The 21,122-nt window shown below is 39.9% G+C and overlaps 1 protein-coding gene across 3 annotated transcripts in view; it reads left to right on the forward strand.

The window, feature by feature from the left end:
- LOC131446111 (receptor tyrosine-protein kinase erbB-4-like) overlaps positions 1–21,122 on the forward strand; it is a 234,255-nt gene that overhangs the window by 51,532 nt on the left and 161,601 nt on the right. The gene's annotated exons all lie outside the window — the stretch shown is intronic.

The following is a 21,122-nucleotide window of genomic DNA, read 5'->3' on the forward strand; positions in this document are numbered from 1 at the left end:
TTTATTTGTATCTTCTTCTTTTTTTAATGTTATTTTAATGTTCAGTCTGATAAGAAAGTTCAAACCCACTGTTGTTGATTGAAGCTGAGTGTTGGCTTAATAGTTTCTTTACAGAATGCAGTTAAATGGGTCAGCATTGTGTGTAGATGTGAAGAGGTGGCTGCGTTGTTGACAGTTCAATAATGTCAATACTGAATGACAATCTCCTCAAAAGTTCTCACTTGCAAAATCGAGTGAAACTGCGTATGAATATTAGCACGGCTCATACACTTTTGTCTTCTCCCTTTGCGGGTCGCCAGAGTGACAGCTCATATTGATATAGTAAAATGTGCAATGTAAAGATTAAATATAAGAAAAAAACATCTTGAGGACGAATATACCTAGACTCTAGGCGCTGTGAGAGACAGCAGCCTGTCCAGTTACTCTGCAGCGCTGCATTTGCATTTGTTTGTTTTTTCTTTCTATTTCACTATTCCTGCTTCTCTAGCACAGGTCTAGTGTGTCTTAAACATCCTGTGGATATGTGTCATTCTGCAGAACGTCCAGGAGCCTGTTCTCTTGTTAATTAAAGAGAGGGACTGCTGGTGAAGAAGATGGTGCAAGCTGGTGTAAGGCACCACATTCCAGTCGAGCTAAGGAGGAAGCAATGTGGCTGCAAGGCCAGTGTTAAAGAAAAGGCTAGGCTAACGTCTAAGCAAAGGCATTTTAAACCAACAGTCCCCACCATATTGATGGGGAATATTGCCACACTGGCGAATAACTGGATTTATCGAGAGAGCAGCTTGTTTTTGTTAATGGAGACCTGGCAAACCAGTTGCACACCGGGCACTAGTATGATTTGCCAAGGTTTCACACCGACAGAAACCCTAAAGCTTGCGGGAAAATCAATGGAGGAGGACTCATCATTTATATTAACAGCAGATGGTATAACCCAGGACATGTTCTATGAAGGGGATCTTATGTTTCCAGGATCTAGAACTGATAGCCTTCAGCCTCCGGCCATACTGTCTACCTAGGGAGTTCAGTCTTGCCAGGGATGCATACAGTGCCACCCCCCTCCTCCCACAAAGGAAGTCTGATCACAATCTGGTTTACCTGCAGCCACAGTACACTTGTGTAATGCAAAGACAGTCTGTCCCAAAATATCCCTAAGCAGAAGATACCCTAAGAGACTGTTTTGAGACCACGGACTGGAATGGACTACAGAGTCCAGATGGTCCTCACTAAGAAGAAGGCAGCCTTCAAAAACAAGGACAAGGAGGCGATGAAGTCAGCACGGAAAGAAGGGGGGTGGGCAGTGGAAAAGGCAAACAACCTTCAAACCTCCATTAACAAGTTTGACCAGTCCCCACCAAGCTCCCACCCCCTCTTCTTCTTTAATGCCTGGGACTTCAACACCCCCTATCCACCGTCACCACAGACTTCTCTCCTCCATCCATCATCCCCCCCACCTCTTCTCCCTTCCCCTCCTTTCATCCTCCTCCAACCATCACTTTGGACCAGGTCAGAAGTGAACGGAGTTAAGCTTTACCCCAGGAATTCAGCTGGCCTGGACAGGTGGGTCTCCAGCTATTAAAAGTGGAGAGTTTACAGTACGTCTTCAACCCATTCCACGTCCAGTTCCAAAACAAGATCTGGCCCAGCGAGGTAAACAACTACAGACCTGTGGTACTCATGTCACACCTGTCCTCTACCTCTTGTATGGGGCTACTTGATAAGGGGAGCAGCACAGTCAGCTCGAAGGACATCACATCTGAAATTGCTGCACAGGAGCACCTCAGGGGACTGTGTTGGCCCCGCTTTTCTTCACCCTGTACAGCTACAACTCTGAGGTGGCCATCACGCGGTGTATCAGGGGGAACCAGGAGGAGGAATACAGGAGTCTGGTGAGGAAATTTGTCATCTGGTGCCACATAAACCACCTGCAGCTCAACATATCAGAAACCAAACCAATAACAGTGACCACCTCGACGGGAAGGGACAAAGTGCAATCATTGGGTATCAGGCAGCTGTAATCAGTTAGCATATGCAGGAAACTCCTGGGAATGTTTTATCAGTTATCGCCAGTGGTTTGCTCTACACTGCGGAGTGCCGGGGTGGCGGCACATCGGAGAGGGACTCCTCCAGGCTGTGGGTGGCATGAAGCTGGACTCTCTGGTGACAGTGGCAGAGAAGAGGACAGTGAAGAAACTGCTGGCCATCTTGGACTATGCCAGCCATCCACAGCACAATGTCGTCAGTAACCGGAGAACATATATGTATGTATGTATGTATATATATGTATATATATATATATACTGTATATGTATAATATATGGAGAGATGGAGAAAGAGAGAGATGTACGCTGCTGCACCACTGGAACCTAATTTTCCCACAGGGAACTTCCCAAAGGGATTAATAAACTATCTATCTGTCTACAAATCTGTCTGTGTGTCTGTCTGTCTGTCCATTGCCTATATGACTGTGACACCTAGGGTGCACACATGCACACTGAGGGCATGTGCATGTGTGAAGTGAGCCTCATTGTTAAGTCCAGTGGTGTTGCAGTGCTCATTAAGATTGATGAGGAGTGCCTAATGTCATGCCTGGGTTAGCAACCCATTGGCAAGCCAAGAGGAAAGCTGCCCTGCTACTGAGCTCTCAGTGCTGCAACCCACCACATAATTATCTGGTTAAACATCAAAAGAACAGGGTATTTATTCACCATGGTTATTGATGAGAGAAGGGCGGGTAGACAATGTTCTCACCTGCTCTTTTCTGAAGGTTTTTTGGTTCACCTAGTTAAAAAGAACAGCCAAGAATTTGTAGGAACAAAGGGATTTTATTCGGATTTTACTAGAGTCATCTCCCCAGCACATGAGCTGACAGCTGTCAGTCATTCGCCTCATTGTTACGGTTCATATAGCAACTCTTTGGAAGTGCCAAAAGTGATCTCTTTTTTATTGTGCTGGAAAAAAAGTTCCTGGCAACAGAGCTTTTTATATTTCGGTTCAACTTTAACATCAAAGCTGGAGAGCACCAAAGGGAAAAAATGAATTAACAAAGAAATCTGATATTGTTTTCATTTCCGTGAAATTAAACTGAATTTGATTGTGCCTTTTGTGTCCAATGTAGTTCAAATTAAGCACACACTGATTCAGTTTTCTCATTACACTGATAACATATGTACACTTTGATTAAGTCATGTGATAAAAGACTGAATAGCTGTATACTTTCGTTCTGTCTTTCCATTTTACGCAGTGAATTGATTTTAATTTTCTCATTTTCACAGAGGAAATGGGTTTGAGATATTTGACCTTTACAAAATGTAGCACTATGTGAAACTTGATGAATCATTATTTTGAATTAATATTTGAACCTTAATAGTATTTTGTGCAAATGTGTAACTAGATTAATCTGACCTTAATTTATCTATCCTCACAGGAATGATTTTTTTTTTTTCCCCAGGACATGTGTCTGACTTAAGTTAGGGGTTGGGAAAAGACAAAACCAAGTAGAGGGCTTTAGACAATTGCTTCTCTCTTACTTGAATCCTTTTGTAATACCTCAGCTTGGCTAATAAGCTTCCCACTGTGCACAGAGGATTGACTGAAAACAGAAACTCGCAGCTCCAATGATTCAAGGAGACTTTCTTTTACAAAGTGGGCCAGCAATGTGCAGTGCATTCCTTATAAGCGGGGGGTGGGGGGTCTTCCTGTGGGGAGAGGAAGTGAGAGTGGAATACAGATAGCGGCACCCAAAACCTCCTCATTAGGAAACACCATATGGTATCGCCACACAGATGCCTGTAAGCCAGTGGGCTGGAGCCTGCAGCTGGGTGCAGATTTTACTAACTTTGGAACCACAGTATTGGTTCAGGAAATAAATGTTTATTTTTTCTTCATTTAATGGTCATTTTAATTAGAGACGTGCAGAGCTAGATAGATAAGATGGCATCCTAACCGAATGAGTTACCATGATATTTGACACCTTTGCTCAAGAACTAGTCTTGAGCTCTGGGAGAGACACATTTTTAAATAAAGTATATTATCATGGTCCAATAACCTTTGGCCAATTTCAATCAGGATTCGCACTCATAAAGATCAGAATAATTTCAAAATTAGACTGGGTTGGATTTCATTTTGTAATATAGTTATTAGGAAATGTGTCTCACAAGTGTTTAATTTACAACTGAAGCATACGATATCAAAGTGATAATATCAGCCAAAAGGGAGGTTAATGATGGCGTGTCCTGAAAGGCATATTTCACCGTTGGAAAGATGAATGTCTATTAAAACTTAAAAATTATACAAATTATATTTGAAGCAGGTGCCTTCTTGGCCGAGAAAGGCAGAAAAATGTAATTTTGGCTCACATAGATGAACGACAACAACTCCCAGCATGCACTGCGCTCGCTGCCCCGCAAGAGTCTCGCTGTCTCTTCGAAGCAGACACAGATATCATAATGAGGAATTAAATATATAATTAATATAAAAATACAAAACAAATACTCGCCACCCACGGCCCGAGGCCGGTTCTTCCTGTGACCGGTGCTCAGTGTGACCAATGCTCCCTGCGACCGGTGATCGGCGCAACCAGAGGCCGGTGCCGCCAGCCGCCTAATTCTAGTTTTCACCAAAATGCAGGTCTTTTCCCTTGCAGCCATATCAGTTTGAAAACTACATTTCATCATTGTCGTTCTCAGTTGACTCTGTAGAGCAAGAGCCGGTTAGCGTAACTGTTAGCAAAGATGGCGGACACCGTGTTTACATTCTGGGAATGAAGTCTCGTCCCCCTCTGGGTAAGTCTAAAAAATTAACTGACGTTTGCCCTACGCTGCGTCAAATGACGTGATTTGCTTCATTTGACTGAGTGTGGGGCAAAATTGGAAAGGGAAAAAACTGATTTTCTTTTACAAGTCAGTGGAAAACTGAGGGAGGGAAGCACAATTTAATTAAATATACGACTGCTATAATAGCAATACAAAGCCACATGCAAATCAATGAAGTATTCTATTAATAGTCACATGGTAGAAACCCAGGATATATTCAAATCAATTTTATTTTATTATTATATTGTATATTATCTCAAGGCACTTTACATGGTAAGACCTTACAATTATTACAGAGAAACCCAAGAGGAACACAATGAGCAAGCACTTGGCAACAGTGCCTCGACTGGTACAAGAGAGGAGAGAGGATGGGGAAGGAAAGGGGGTTAGTGAAGGAAGGAGAGGTGGTTGAAAAGAAGAAAGGAAAGGAGAAAACTATAGAGGAGAGACGGAGACCTGCAATGGTTGGTCAAACTGGTGTATTTCAACAATCAATAACATGAATAACAACTATCATCACTATCATCTTCATTATTTCGTTTTCGGCCCTCAAGACGTGGTAAAACATGATAAATAAACTGTCTCTGACTAATAAAACACCAAATTGACTAGGCTTTGGTACATACTGTAAATGTTTTGCGGGGTGAAGAGCCCTCCACTGAATCCTTGCATGTCCATCTGGGTTACTGACTGTGTTGTGTTATTGTCAGTAAGCCTGTGATTCTGCTTGGTTCTGAGGGAACATGGCCTGTACGGCTGAAAGGTTGAAAGGGAATTCTTAATGCAATTCATGCCCTTCAGCTGTTTTTTTCTTGTCAAGGAGGGATGGGGGAAAAAATAATAATATGGCTGGCATTATGTCTACATGTGTCTTCTTTTCATGGTTCAACCCTGTGTCTGTCAACGTGCATCAACTCAGCCCTCTTCTGATAGATAATGAGACTGGAATAAAAATGTGTGAAGGAAAGAAAGCCCAGCTTTTTCAGCATGATCACAGCCGTCCTCGCTGACCAGTGTTGCAGCGTGCTGCATCACTCAGACATAATGTCTTTTGGTGAAAGTCTTTGTGTTTCGTTTTGTAAGTGTGAAAGTAACACTCACAGTTGCATAGATCAAAAGTATATTAAATAGCTTTGGAAAGAACTGGCAGCCCAATTGCTCTTTTCTGCACAGCGTCAGAAAATGATCCTTCATTTTCTCCTTGAGACTCTATTCAAATGTAAAATTGTGTTATGGCATTAAATACAATATGCCGGTAAAGAAAAGAAAAAAAGGACACACAATTCAGTGAAATCTATTCCCAAATGTTTTATGGACTGGTGCTAAAGGTTTTAAAGAATGGTTACCAGAGTTAATCATAGGTGGCTCAAATCTACTCTGTACATTTTGTCAAATGTCCCTATAAATGATATACACATTTGTTTCATTTCTCAACAAAGGTTCTTGATTGCCAGGGTCCCTTCTCTCAAATCTAAGAAAGGCATCATTGACACCAGCAGAGGTTTTCTGCTCCCAGACAATCCAACTGACTTGGGAAAGCAGAAAATGGGAAAGCAATCTCTTACTGAATTCCTCTCCATGTGTCTGTGTAATCTAGTGACACCACTGTGTTGGCGTGGGAAAGCAGCTAAACTGGTCCTGTCTAGTTTCTTAACCGTCAATGTTGTTTACCGCATGCAACAGTGGCATCCTTTTCTGAGGCAATTCTGTGACTTTTGAATTGTGAGTTTGATTGTCAAGTGTGGCGTGACTACCACAAATGACATTATTTAAGTTATTCAAAGTTACCTTAGAGTAATATGCTGTGTATGTAAATGGCAGAGTAAAATCAGTGCACTTCAGTCTGTCTGTCTGTCAGAGGCCCATGAAAGTTTCATAACATTCTGACCTCAAGAAGGTACCTGACAAGATTTCAACAGGTCAATTTAAGCTGCATAATCTCATGGCAAAACATGGTCATAGCAGCTCGAAATTAGTAACTTGGCTGTTAGTAGGATGTCTGTACCCCACATTATGCAGCTGCACACCAGTTGCATACTGGTGGAGGGATGTTTCCATGATTTCCTTGTGCAATGCAAATACAGTCTGAGCAGTTTATACCCAGGACATGCCCAAACACGAAGCCATTACCTCCTTGCATGATATGTGGACAGCCATGTGCCTTGCACTTTCTTTCTCAGTCATGACACTCACATTGATTCCTCAACATCTCTCACCCCTAACACCGGCTAAAGGAGCTGAACTGAGAATTGATTTTCATCATTATTAGTCCCAATCCCCCCACTGCACCCAGTCACAGACCTTCAGAAAGGTCAGAGAAATTACCTCCCCTGTCTCTCTGTCAGACAGATTTGCCTGCTTCTGCCACTATTGATTGCTGAATTTGATGAAATTTTCAATACTCCAATGTGGTGTTTTTTGCTCTTTTTTTTTGATGAGGTTTAATTTGGTGAGGGCGCCCACTGTGCAGTGGGTGCTTTAAATGGCTCTCAGATGTGATTATTCCAGTGAAGTGGCTCATTTGGGAAACTTGGTTAATTAGTGTGTCTGTATTTGAGTGGGACTCTGCTCTGTTTTGCTCATTCCAGTCCACACACATATCTCTGAATGTGTAAATGCATGATTGTGAATAATTCTCAGTAGTTGTGCGCGTGTGCATAATTGTGTTGCGAGGAGCTATCAGCCCGCTTTCTGAATACATTTTTGACAGAATGTTTTTTTTCTGCATCAAGTATCAAAGCGTAATGATTCATTTTTCAGCACTGAGGCTTCTTATTCTTTGCTGTATCTCTGTACTCTGTCAATAATGTACAGTAATACACTGTGTTTACCCAGTCATTATTTGTGTACTTTCCTCTTTTATGATAAATTGATAAAATGACATCAAACTGTTTTTTGTTTTGTTTTTTTTATCCACCCCTGCCAAATCCTACAGTACAGCACCAAAAAGATACACTTTAAAGTGGTAATGTTTAAGATCCCTTTAATCTTGCTGCTCACATTCGCGACCCAGCTCATTTTGGTTTTTCCCACTAAGTGCTTTAGGTTATGCGCAAGTGACACAAAACATGCAAATGTTGCAAACACTCAAAGTAAAATATATCTTTTATTTTTCTCAAAGCTGCAGAGGTGAGCAAGCTTTGCAAACTTGGTTCCTCACTCCAGCGGGAAAGTTACGTAGGAATAGGAACTGTACTGTTGTTTTGTATATTTGAATGCATTGATTGGGAGAATGTTTGTCTTATTTCTCAATTGTGAAACTCACATTTCCCACCTGTCCTAAGCACCTTCCTGTCATAGACTAGTTAGGCATAGAGGCCTGAACCATGAACCTATACAATATTTCAACATTTCCTGCAAAGTTTTGGTGAATGAAATGCTTTTGTGCATGTATGTGCACAGATGTAGGTTATACTCGCACCCATTGTCTCAGATCAATAGGTGGCGTAAGGGGCAGACATCGATCAGCTCAGTGCATGGAGGCTAATTTATGCCACTGCTCCAGCGGTCCCTCCATACTGAGGCACCAGGGCGTGAAATTCAAATTATTATTATAGCCAGGCAATTCCATTATCTGGGGAAGGATATGTCGCTCTGGTGAGTATTGGCTGTCTTCCCTGTACGGGGGGGAGGGGGGTTATTGCCCTACACTTCATCATGGTGGCCTCCGTCTCTCCTCTTACAGTAGCCCCCCCCAAAAAAGCTGTGCCCCCCCTCACATACATAATCAACAGAAATTGTAATTATTTTGGCATGAGTTTGCAGTTTGAAATTGAATGGTCTTCTTTAACTGTGATGCATATATTTCAATTAATTACACAGTGTTTTTATTTAAATGTGCAGATGGTTAGCCTCATAGGTCATGTATGGAGGCTAAAGATGGATGGCTGTTCAAGGATGTTTTATTTATTTTTTTTTATTTTATTTTTTTTATTCAAATCCATGATTAACCATTAAAAGCACTTAGAGAGTGCAAACCCCTGCCAAGGCTGCTCAGAGCCTTTGGCAGTGGTTTATCTCCCAAGTTTAATGAGTGATTAAAGAGAATCTAATTCTGGATCGATGTCCAGATCACCACCAAAATGTAATGAATTCTTTTTTGGACCGTAACTTTAGATTGCCCAGAGATTTCACCAAATGATCCACTTTACTTTTGAGTTATGCTGCTCACAGACAGACAGTCAAACATGGCTGTCTCAAGACTGCAATATGTTTAACTTCATCCCCGTGGCTTAAGAAGGCATCTGCATAATTATAGTAGTAAGACAATAGGAACATTTCCACCCAATCTATTAATGTTTTTTGATAAGCAGCCAAACTGCACATGTGGTTACAGGGAACAGGAGTGCACTGGCGCTCCTCATCCCTGGGGTTTCTGACATGACCAAAAGACAATTAAATTTAAATTTGAACTGTCACAACTTTGGTCATCAATGTTTCTGCTGTTCACATTTTCATCCAAATTAAATCTTATTATTTAGGAAAGGCCAATTTAATACTAACTTTTTAATCTGTAACCAAAAAATGTAATCAGTGACCACACAACTGTGAATTATGAGGCCCTGCTAACATTGGAAATGCTGTTTGGGTTATTTTGGAAGACAATGGAAAAAAAAAAGGAGGACCAAGTGGTTTAAAGAGCGTTATGTATGAGCACATATGTATTTGTTACATCTTCATATTAATGCATGGAAGTTTTAGACAGAAATGACGGTCTTGTGCTCTTCTAGTGAGTGACCAATGGTTTATGGGGGGGAAATGGTGCACTGATTCAAAATTCCGCCAGATATAGTCTGGATGAAAAATATGTATCCGCTGCCTATACAGGTTGTAATTTGCAGTAAATGAGAGCCTGAAAACACTGTTCAAGGAAGTAAAAACTCAATAGAATACAAATTAGGTAAAATGTAATTAAATGGGTCAGTGGTTAAGTAAAGGAACAATTGCCTTGGAAAAAAGTCACAAGCAGAATCATCGACAGTTTTTAAAAAAATATCTTGTATAACATATGGAAACATTTCAGTAAATGATTGAGAAATTAATATGTAGACATAGCAAATGTGAGCACAACTCGGCAATAATTGTTTTTGTGTTTCACCTTTCTTAAAAAATGATGAACATGAATACATTCTGTGTGCTTGGATGATGGTTTCTACACTTCCCAACACCAAAGAACTAGCATTTTAAGGGGTCAAACCACTTAAGCACATTGTTTTTGTGTGACATTTTTCCCATGGTTGCCTAAATGGGTTTGACCTCTTTTTCATTCCCCCGGGTTTCCTTTCCATGTTATCCAGCTACAGCAATAGGTGTTTAAGTGACAGATAGCAGGACAAGCCTTTTTGTACCCTCAAACTAGTGATTGATTTCCCCATTTCACCGCCTTGAATGGGTTAAGCATCACCAGGACCTCGGATACACAGAGATTGCGTTTAGCTGTTGCTGCCAAACCAAATAGGCAACCAGTCTGTCTGGTAGGAGAAGAATGAGGAAAAAAAAGAGGAATAAAGAACATGTAAGGGGGAAAACACGGGTTAAACTCTACTCGCCAATCCTAATCATTTGTTCGCCTCCCTTTCAATTTTCTTGCCCATAATGAAATGAAATCCTGGCGTATGTTCCACTTCTGTTCTGACGCATTTCTGCCGAAATCTGCCAAATCTGTGTTTGATATAAACAACATCCAAAGAAGTAGAAAGTAGAAAAGTATTATATATGTATCTAGAACTGGGAGAACTAAACCTGAATTGTGTATATCAACAGTTAGTCCAATAAAACTACAGAAAAGCCCAGAAAAGAAACAATAAATGTACAGTGCAGGCTGTCATCTAACAATGCTTTCTCTTGTTTTATCTTGCAGGTAAATATGCCATGTCTTTATTCATCCCCATTGGTGCAGCCTCAATGATGACCGCAGATGTGATGAGTAACACAGTTTTCCTTTATGGGTTACACTTTTAAATGCATAGACTGTTCACACACACACACATACACACACATTAGCAACAACCCAGTTGCCAGGATCACATGTTGCCATGTATGTTCCTGAAAACCACATAGGCTTACTCTCCTGAACCAAATTTACATCATTTATATCCATATCAATGTGTTGATATTTTAACCGCTTGTGGTGCCTATGGCTGAAATGAGGAAATGAGTGCGTGCATGCGAAGGTTCTCAGTCATCCAGGTCTTGTTATATAGTCCTTTAAAAATATAGGCAAGTAGACTTAGGTTAGGTTGTTAAGTTCTTGAAAGAACAAGAACTTCAGGAACCTACAGTAACAGAAGTCCAATTGCCTTTGTTTTTGGCACTTAAAGAAATAAGGGTGATTTCCTGGTTATGAATGTGATTAGGTTCCGGAACAAAAGGCTAAACACTCACTAGAGACACATACATACAGTATACACATATACATTACACATACATGCATATATACATATATATATATATATATATGTATGTATATATATATATATGTATATGTATATATATATATATATATATATATATATATATATATATATATATATATATATATATATGCAAAGACAAAGACGCATTTGTATCTAAACAGTTAAGTGACACACAGTTTAAGGGCTGCCATACATATTAGTAGAGAGAATATGTTTCTGTGTGCATATGGTAAATTGAATTATCTTCACATAACACAATACACCCCAGAAGCACACAGGGAACAACATTGGGTGTTGGGTGTTTTTTTTTCTTGATTTAATCTAATTTAAAAGGTTGATCATTGATACAACTGCGTGCACTCACACATTACCAAAGCTGCGTGCACACATACAGTGCACTCACACATTATCTCAGCTGCATGCACATATCTTTATTTACATTGGTACAGACCGTTGTGTTTGTCTGATCTAATGAAAGCACACACGGACAAATCTTTGTGCAAAACCCTTGCATTCATGGGGCAGTTAGGGCAATATTTACATTGGTCGACTGACTTCACTTAGGAAAACACAGTATTCACACACACACACACACACATCCATGCACGCATGCACGTTTGCTCAGCATTCGTAGTGAGGACACTCATAGACATAATGCATTCTCTAGCCCTAACCTTAACCCAATTCTAACCCTAACCCTAAAACCAAGTTCTAACCCTGAAAAGTCCATACTTTCAAAGATTGTGTTTTTGGTTCTCACAAAGATACCACAAGTGAGCTCACTCCTTTGAACCAGATTTCTATTATTTCTATGCAAATGTGTAATCAAACCAAAGCACATGTCTTTTTGTTTTCCTTGCAGCTTTTTGCAGTAGTACAGTAAATAACAAGAGTCGACCACACCTACACAAAAGCATATGTGTAAGTGTCAGAGACGTCAGATAAAAGCTGTGTCTGATATGGGAGTGGCATTGCCAGACACAGATTTTGAGAGTTAACTGCCAAAGTTGTGCAGTTTTGTTTACTCTGCACTGTAATCCAGTGTAACTGGTTGAACATGAGGTTGCTGACTTAGTTAGCACATAGTTGACCTGCAGACTTTTAAGTCATGTGTGTTCTTGCTCTTATTTTCTCCTCGTGGTAATTGCTCATCTGTTTATCTGGGTTCAAGATACGTGCCAGCGCGAAAGAAATAGGACATTTGATATGACACATGAGAGATTTCTAACTCTGTTCTATCTATATCGTTGCGTGTAGGTACGGCTGAGCATAAAAGTGCTGTAGGTGTATGTGCTGAGGCTGACTGTAGGTAGATGCAGACAGGCAGGGTAATTAGGTTGAGATGATCTGAGGCACAGCGGTGTTGAAGGTTTCCACAGTATGTAATGAGGATTAGATGAAAGACAAGAACAGGACACAGGAAAAAGAGGAAAGCAAGAAATAGGGGAAAAACTTGGAAGGAAAGTTGAAACAATGTGATATTCAAATTTGGCACATAGGCAGCTTAACTTTCTGAACCTCTGGAAATACTGTATATCAAGAACAGAGAGGAAATTAATAAGTGAAATACTATTTAAAATAGCTTCTTTTTTTTTTCTGACAAAGGTAACATAAGATGACCTTTACTTTCAATGAAATGAATGCGTTTCAGAGCCTGCTGAAACAAGGCAAGTATATGCGTTCTTAAAAACAAAGTAGTACAATCATCATACCGGATTTAAATGTTGATGGAAATGCATTACTAAAACTGTTTGTTCGTGATTTATGGTCCAGACAGGGAAATCCCTCCTGACTCTTTTGAGCTACAGCTTTCAGCTTGGAATTTATAATTAACACGAGGATGCAGTGCATTTGGATTGTCTCAACACGGAACACTTTCTGTATTCTGAATCTTTCCGTGTCCCTGCTCAACTCGGCCTCCTTCAATCGAAGAGCTAATGTCTGAGTGTGACTGATAACGTGACACTGCTGTTTGCCTCTAGTAGCCTTAGCTTTGGCCTTAATAGGAAAGGGTGTGTTTTGACTTTACTTAATTACATGTCTACAGACATGCCTCTCAATAGGTTTTAACCAAGTCTAGTGATTTTGGCTGAAATGAGGAATGAAATCAGGATTTTCTGGTTATGAATGTGGTTCCGTTTAGGCATGGTGAGTAACATTTGTTTGGAATTAAGAACAAGAAAGCACCTGGTTAGGGCGAGAACTGTGTGGATTTACGAAGAGAACTTCTTCATGACGTGAGATCGAGGCAGGGACATCCTCATTTGCCCTTCGATTGACATCTTTCTACTTGCGACTTGAGAATAAACAAGGAGTTTTTTTAGCGTCTTCAACAGGGCAATTCCTGAATCCAAATCTTATTGCTATCTGCACCACTCAGCCTCCTTAGATAGATAGATAGATAGATACTTTATTCATCTCACAGAGAAATTCAGCATCAATGAGCTAAGAACATAGTGTGATTGATAACGTGAAACTGCATTTGGCCTTTAGTAGCCTTATTCGCAGCCTTAATGGACAAGGGAGGATTGTCTTCCATTTCATTTCGCACACAGATTATAGTTTGATGGGTAAACTTTTCCGATGTACAACGTGGCTTTGTTTGTTTTAATTCAGTTTATGTCTTGAGACACACATTTTTCATAAAATAAATAAACACCTGCTCCCTGGTAATTTCCTCAGTGTACATTCTTTGCTTAATCAAGAGTGGGTATTTAGTAGGTTCATTCGTATGATAATGAGGTGTTGTTTGAAAAAGGGCCCAGTTCAGTTTGTCATTGTTCGTGTGCATGTACAACTCATTGTGGAGCTGCATAACAGAATCAGCTCTTAGTGGCTCAAACACAGCCGTCTGAGTTCTGCTGTGTCCATGTGTTTGAATGTGTCGCAGCGGTAATTCCGGTCACAGCAGCTCATAAAGATGTCAGCGCACATACACCCTCCCATTACGTTGTTGACTGTTGGCATGGATACCTGGAACTTGAGCACGAGCATGCGGAAAAGTAAACAAGCGAGTGTGCAAAGGCCCACAGGTCCAGCCAAGGCAGTGCAGCGGAAAGAGATCAGAATGGTGTTTTACATCCTGTGAGGAAAGAAAAAAAAAACAACAAAAAACAGAATATTTAAAGAAACAAAGATGGCAAGAGTCAGTGAGAGACGGGGGAAGCGAGAGAGGGGTGGGGTAGGGTAGGAGTCATAAAGCAAATGCAATCATAGAAAGTAAATTTGCTTTGATTTAATCTTCAGGCTCATTTTGAATTTAAAACATACTGTAGTCTGAGATGATGTTTGAAATCACTCCATGGTTATGACTGCATTATTGCATTCAAAGAACAATGTTGACAGCCTTGTGCATGTGGTGTGTGCTTCAGCAAATTAATTCCTTAATATGCTGAGCCCAGGAGAAGTTAAGTAGTGAGTAACCTAGTGTTGGTATAAACAGAGGAGCAACAGAGGGAGAACTGGCAGCGATAGTTAACACTTTACAGGACACTCATTGAAATACTTGGAAATTAAAAACACTAGAGTTGTTATTGGAGGATAGAACAAGACTATAAAAACACAAATAAAGTGAAAGGAACATTATTGTAGAACATTATAGAACAGTGTTTTCCAATCCATGTTTGAGATGTTTCCCTGCTACAACACACCTGATTGATTTCATCAACTTACCATCATTAGTTTCTGAGATATTATTATTATTATTTCTGAGAAGATCGAGTCATATGGCCGTACTGTTTCCTTTTGAGACTGCACTGAATGGTCATAGCTGGATCTCTTCTGATTGGCTGGTTTGAAATACAAGTGTCTCAGATCATAGTAATACACGGTAACGTGGTTTCAGATGTTACCAAATATATGTATTTGCTTGGTAAAGGGTTAACAGGGTAGGGCACAGATAGACCAGGTTGGTGAGAGAGAGAGACTGTGTGTCTGTGTGTCTGTGCATGCATGTACTTGTATTTGTTACCTCTTTAGGACTTTTTCTGGACCAGTAGTCCGAATGGAGAAACCCTGAACCTTATTTCTATGACACTGATGACCTTCACGGCCAAGATTTGAGCTGCAGTTGGGTTAAGGTGAGGGATAAAGCTTTGTTAAGGCTGTCAAAAGGAATAGAAGACAGTGCAGTGTCCTAGGAAGAATAGCTGTGTGTTTGTGTGTGAGCGTCCATCCTCTGTCACCAGTGATGGTGTTTTTCATGACAGGTATGCATGCAAGCACCCCCCCACACACACATACCCACCATTTATCAAATATATCACACCCAATTATTCAAACACATGGTAGGGAGACAGAACTGTCAAAAATATTACACATGTATGGACACTGCTCTCTTTCTCTCTCTTCTGACGGATATTTAACATATTTCCTTTCTTTTTTAATCAACCAAGTGTTGGCCATTCTTATGGCAGGCAGAGCAATGTTTGCAGTTTGGTATGTGTGTGTGTGTGTGTGTGTTTGTGTGTGTGTGAGAGAGAGAGAGCGTTAGCAGGAGGACAGTAGGACGTCGGGTTGACATAGCAGTGGCGTCCCATTTGACCGACCTGCCACTCATTAGTGCTGACCCATGGATGGCTGGTGAGGAGGTCAGGAAAGAGATCATGACCTGAGTGACAGCCTATGTCTTCCTTTAACTAAATAACCATATAACAGTGCAGGAGCAGGTGGTAGAGCCACAAGCCGCACAACTTCAAATTTGTCCTGACAGAATACACATAAAATAAATCAACGCGCTGATATGCATCGCTCAAGGAAGTTGCACAGCACATCCAACACATCATGGACACAATGCATTCCCTATCCCCTTACCTTAACTTTAACCATCACAACCAAGTGCTTAACCGTGAATTAAACCCAATTCTAACCCTAAAACCAGGTCTTAACTCTGACAGCAGTTGGGGATGGAGGCCATATATTTTTTATTTTTTTTAATTTTTTTACAAAGACAAACAAGAAGACATTTTTGTCCATTTATTGTTCAAATGTATATTTTACTATTCTGAATTGAAAGTGCGTGCTGATGCCCAAGAATACCATGTATTGCATTGCAATCGTAATTTCATTTTTTTCTAGTGTAACTTTTTTTGTAGAGACTCGCATGAGGGTATGTTTGTTGATATAAATAAATATGTTGAAAGCATTATTAATTGGGGGAAAATGTTTCAGTGCAAATCTTGCACTGAAACATTTTCCCCCAATTAATAATTATGAGGAGTTGCTCTTTTTCTAAATTGGGCCCCTGTCTCCTTAAAAAAGTTCTGTCCACCCTGGACAAATTAGGTTTAATCTAATATGTTTTTATTATTTTTATTAATAGTATTTTATTTGTGTCGGATGCCTGGAATCTACTAGCTTGTTTTCTTTTAGCTTGCAATGGTCATAGAATCTGGTCCATATTTTGCTGTCTAAGATCTTTATTTCCTGTCTGAGGAAGACTTTTTCATGACGAAGGGGGTTAGACGACTCTGTTTTTAACTTGAAATGTAACCAAATTTGCTATGACCATGTTAAACTTTTTCATCATTTGAGATAAGTGTCTATCAGCGTGGGGCTATTGTGCGATTGTTGTCAGTTAAGAGTATTGAGCAAGATGAAACAAATGAAATTAAATTAGGAAACTTGAATACATTGGATCAGGAAGTGGTCGTGAGTCACCTAATACAAAATGCTGTTAATAGGTGTTTGAAAATCCTGCAGCATTTAGCCCTCATACATACAATTTTCAGGTCTTAAAACAAATATACCAATGCAGCCCAACACTCAAACCTCCTGCCACTATACTCAGATATTATCCACAACATTTGCCAGTCTCATCTTTGTTGTTGTGGTCATCTGTAGGAGCATACAGTAGTTTAATCGTTAAATAATCTATACTGATATCAGTGGGTCAAGAGGGAGGGAGAGATTGGATTATTTTTCTTCGCTTGGATGTACAAAGCTGTTGACATTGATACAACTTTTCTCTATATAATATATACACTACCCACAGAATCTTAAAGATTGTTTTACATGTAATTATTGTTATTATTATTATAATTTCTTAAACTAGAAAAGCTGAACTCAGTCTGTCGCTGTTGTGCTTCCCCACTTGTGTCTTTCAGTGAAATCCATAACAGCCTTCCTCTTTCCGGATTAAGGGCCATGTCATTTCCTTTTGTTAAAGCATGCTGTGTTTTTTAAAACAGCCTCAAGGATCGACTATTAATGAAAGGTGGCGTAAATGTAAATGAACTGTAATGAGTTACACAAATGTTTAAATTCACCTATTCAACTATTATTTGTTTTGGCAACACGAGAAGCCAAAGGTATTTAAGAATAAACCGGAGCTACTCTAGACTACACAAGAAATATAGGACGAGTTATAGAATAGCGGAGTGCAGAAAATCAATTTTCATGTGTGGGCTTTATCATGAGGGAAAATTAGCATATGTTTAAACAGAACACCTCACTTGTGCATATTCTAAGCCTCCCTGTGGACTAATCTCTTCACATTCTGCCTTTAATTTGTTACCTTCTTGTGTGTTAATGATTCACCAGGACTACAGATGTGTGTAGACATAAATTCTCCGCATTAACGTGCATACAAAAGCCCGTCTGTGCTTTATTGGCACACTTCTTCACGCGTACCCCGAGAAATTGAAGAACATAGACGGGTTTAAGTTTGATGGAAGAACTGAAATTGACACATTTCCACTTGAGGTCTGCTTTTAAAGTCTCTCTCGTACACACTTGCACAACAAAAACATGAGACACACACACACACACAGTCAATAAAACGCCCGGGCAGTCTCCTTTGTTTCAGCTCCACTTGCCTTCACAAGGACAAAACCATTTAGATACATTACATTTGATGACAGTCCAGCCCATCAAGGCCTTGCTCATATGTCCCCATTAATGAACGAAAACAATGTGCTGTCTTGACTGATGGAAGACAGTGAAGGACCAGTGGGAGGATCCAAACATTTTATAGAAATGGAAGAAGGGTTTCTGGTTTGCAGGTGATGCTAATCAAGTAGTAAGAATATAGTGAATAACCACCAAGGGGCAAAACAAAGATTCCATTTGAATGGAAATCTGTGGGAAAATGAGCCTGCTTCCCACTTGATTTGTTATGCGGTTAAACACTTTTCTTAGGATTTAATCAGTGCATGAAGTGGGGAAAAAAAATAAGTGCCAGCACTCGTCTTATCCATATGAGGCGTGTATGTCTCTAGATATTTACTAAATCATTACACACTAAATTATTATGACCTTTTCAGTAAATAAAAGATACCAGAAGATGTTAGTGATGTTCATAGCAATATTTTAAATATTTAGTCCATATTAAAATAGCTAAAACTGGACTGGTGTTACACATTCTGCCAACTTATAGCTTATATTTAGATTCTTCAAGCTCAAGAATAATATGGAGGGCTAACATATGAACGTGTTTGCATGTAATGCCATTTACCATTTGAATTATGAACATTATGCTTTCAATTGCACGCACATTAATGTCAGTGCGTACTCCTAATGATATGAAGTTTTTTTTTATTAACAATATCAATGATATTTTACTGAGTGATCATATGAAAATATGCAAGTGATTTCATTTCAAACATGCACCATTTTTGTTTTAATATCAGCAGTATGTTCCACTTTTTCCAAATGCATACAATAATGCATTTGTCTTTGTGAACTGTACAAATTTGCCCTTTGAAATTTACATTTGACATATGAAAATCAGTAAAAGTGGCATTTGAAAATCAGACCTTATCACAGATAGTTCAGTAGACGGCAGCATTAACGTCTTTCACACACACACACACGCACACTCCACAGCTTACATTGAGATTTCTTTCTCTCTGTTCCTTAGCGATGCTCCATTTACATAATGTGACACTTGTGTGGTACTATTCTTCTGCCTTTACCTTTGGTGTTGGCTTTTGTGTCTCTTGAAACCTCCACCAGCTCAATTCATCTGTATTCTCCTCGGATCTGAATAAAGGTACATTTCAAATGTAATCATTTATATCTATCACTTTATAGCCCAGCAGTGATTAATCTTTTCATCTAGCCAATTCAAGTGAAAGCACTGCATAGCTCTCACAGCATGGTTCTCCAGTCACTGTTTGCTCTCTGGGGGCAACATAATCAGAACACACTGTGAAATCAATACAGGCTATCACATGTCATTTGTATGGAGTGGATCCAAACTTATCTGCAAAGGTGCACATGTGGACAAAATGGGAGGGAGGGCATATACTCTTTGGGGGATATTATAATAATGAGAATTCATCATGAAAAGCTGCATACTTTGTCAGAGCATTTTGGTTTGACTGTGATGATTGATGACCTCCACTGAGCTATTATCCATAGACCGGGGTGACTGAGAGTGACAAGTAGCCGGGGGACATGGACCCAAAGGAGGTCTACGGGGAAAAAATGTGCATAACGTGCCGGACAATGTGCGACAATCACCTAATCACACTGTTGTATCCTTGTGATGCAGGACTGGGCCCTGTGGAACAGTTTACCAAATGATCTATCCACCACCAAGTGGAGATTTTCCACTGGGGATTTGATGGATTGTCAACTGGGTTATTGACCATTATTATCATCATTTGGTTTGACTGCATTGATAGATTGACAGTTTATGTTTAAACTACAAATTAAATCACAATGGATACAGTGTTCAAATCAGTTTCATTTTTTGGTCAAATATACTAAACCTTTATAAACCATAAAAACATCATATTCACCATCATATACATGCTGACAGTTAATGTGTCACTTTGACATTGTTTATCAATCCATTTTGACGTAGTGTTATCAATCAGCTAAAAGACTGAGGGCAGGCGGTGTGTCATTGGTTTGCGTGTCTCCTGTGGCGAATGTCTTAAATATTGTTTCGATTACTAATTGGAGTTGCAGTCATTGTGCGTAGTCGGTTACATTTGAAAAATGCAGCGCTTGTGGCAATAAACACTGCATTAGTAAAAAATATATTAAAGGACATTCAAAGGGTAAAATAAAAACAACAAACAGCATAATAACAGAATTATGTGTCAGATCACATAACCACTGCTCATAACCCTCACCGCCTGAGGGTGAAAATGGTCTTTTCGGCAGCATGATGTGTGTTTCAGAGCTGTGGTTTTATTGCCGCATTTATTATTTTTGCTGTTTCGGGTTACAGGCTGAATATTGATAATATGCAGAACAAATATTGCAGCCCGCATTGATTTCCAAGTGTTGAGGCCAAACATATCCATTTGAGTAAATTAATTCGATTTCTTGATTTATTCAAACAAAAACACGTTTCACAATTTTGGCACAGCGTGTCCGGAGCTCGCAGTCTCTCCGCGGTTAGTTCGGCGCTGACCCCGTCGCCTGTTTTTTTTTTTTTTTTATGTTGCAATTGTAATTACTCATCCTCTGAAATGCTTCCATCATCTTGAAGCGCTGACAGGAGCCTGACTGACACTTGTCATGGGCTTTTGAGACACAACAATGCTTGTGTGTGTGCACACAGGCGTACACACATGCACGAGAAATGACTGCCTGATTGTTTCATTTGGCAGCAGTGTTCACAATTAGTCGTAGACCTCTTCTGTTCCTTTTGTCTTGGTACTGGTAGGCTCTTCTTTTTACCAGCCACAGACAGTGTGCGGCGTGTGTGAGAATGTACAAAGGTTCCATGATTAATAGTGCAGCAGCTGTGCTTGTAAAGCTGCTGGTTTGAGTTGACAGAAAAAGTCGCCCGGAGCCATCAAACATGATGCATGTTTGTATGATGAGAAAGGGAGATAACCCCCAACAGGGATGCGGACAAGAGCGGTGACACTAATTTATCCATTTGACTGACTTCCGTGTTTTACAAACGCTCGGGGTTGTCACTGGTATTGTCTCC

This window comes from Solea solea, chromosome 2, assembly GCF_958295425.1.
Source record: "Solea solea chromosome 2, fSolSol10.1, whole genome shotgun sequence".
Classification (NCBI taxonomy): domain Eukaryota; kingdom Metazoa; phylum Chordata; class Actinopteri; order Pleuronectiformes; family Soleidae; genus Solea; species Solea solea.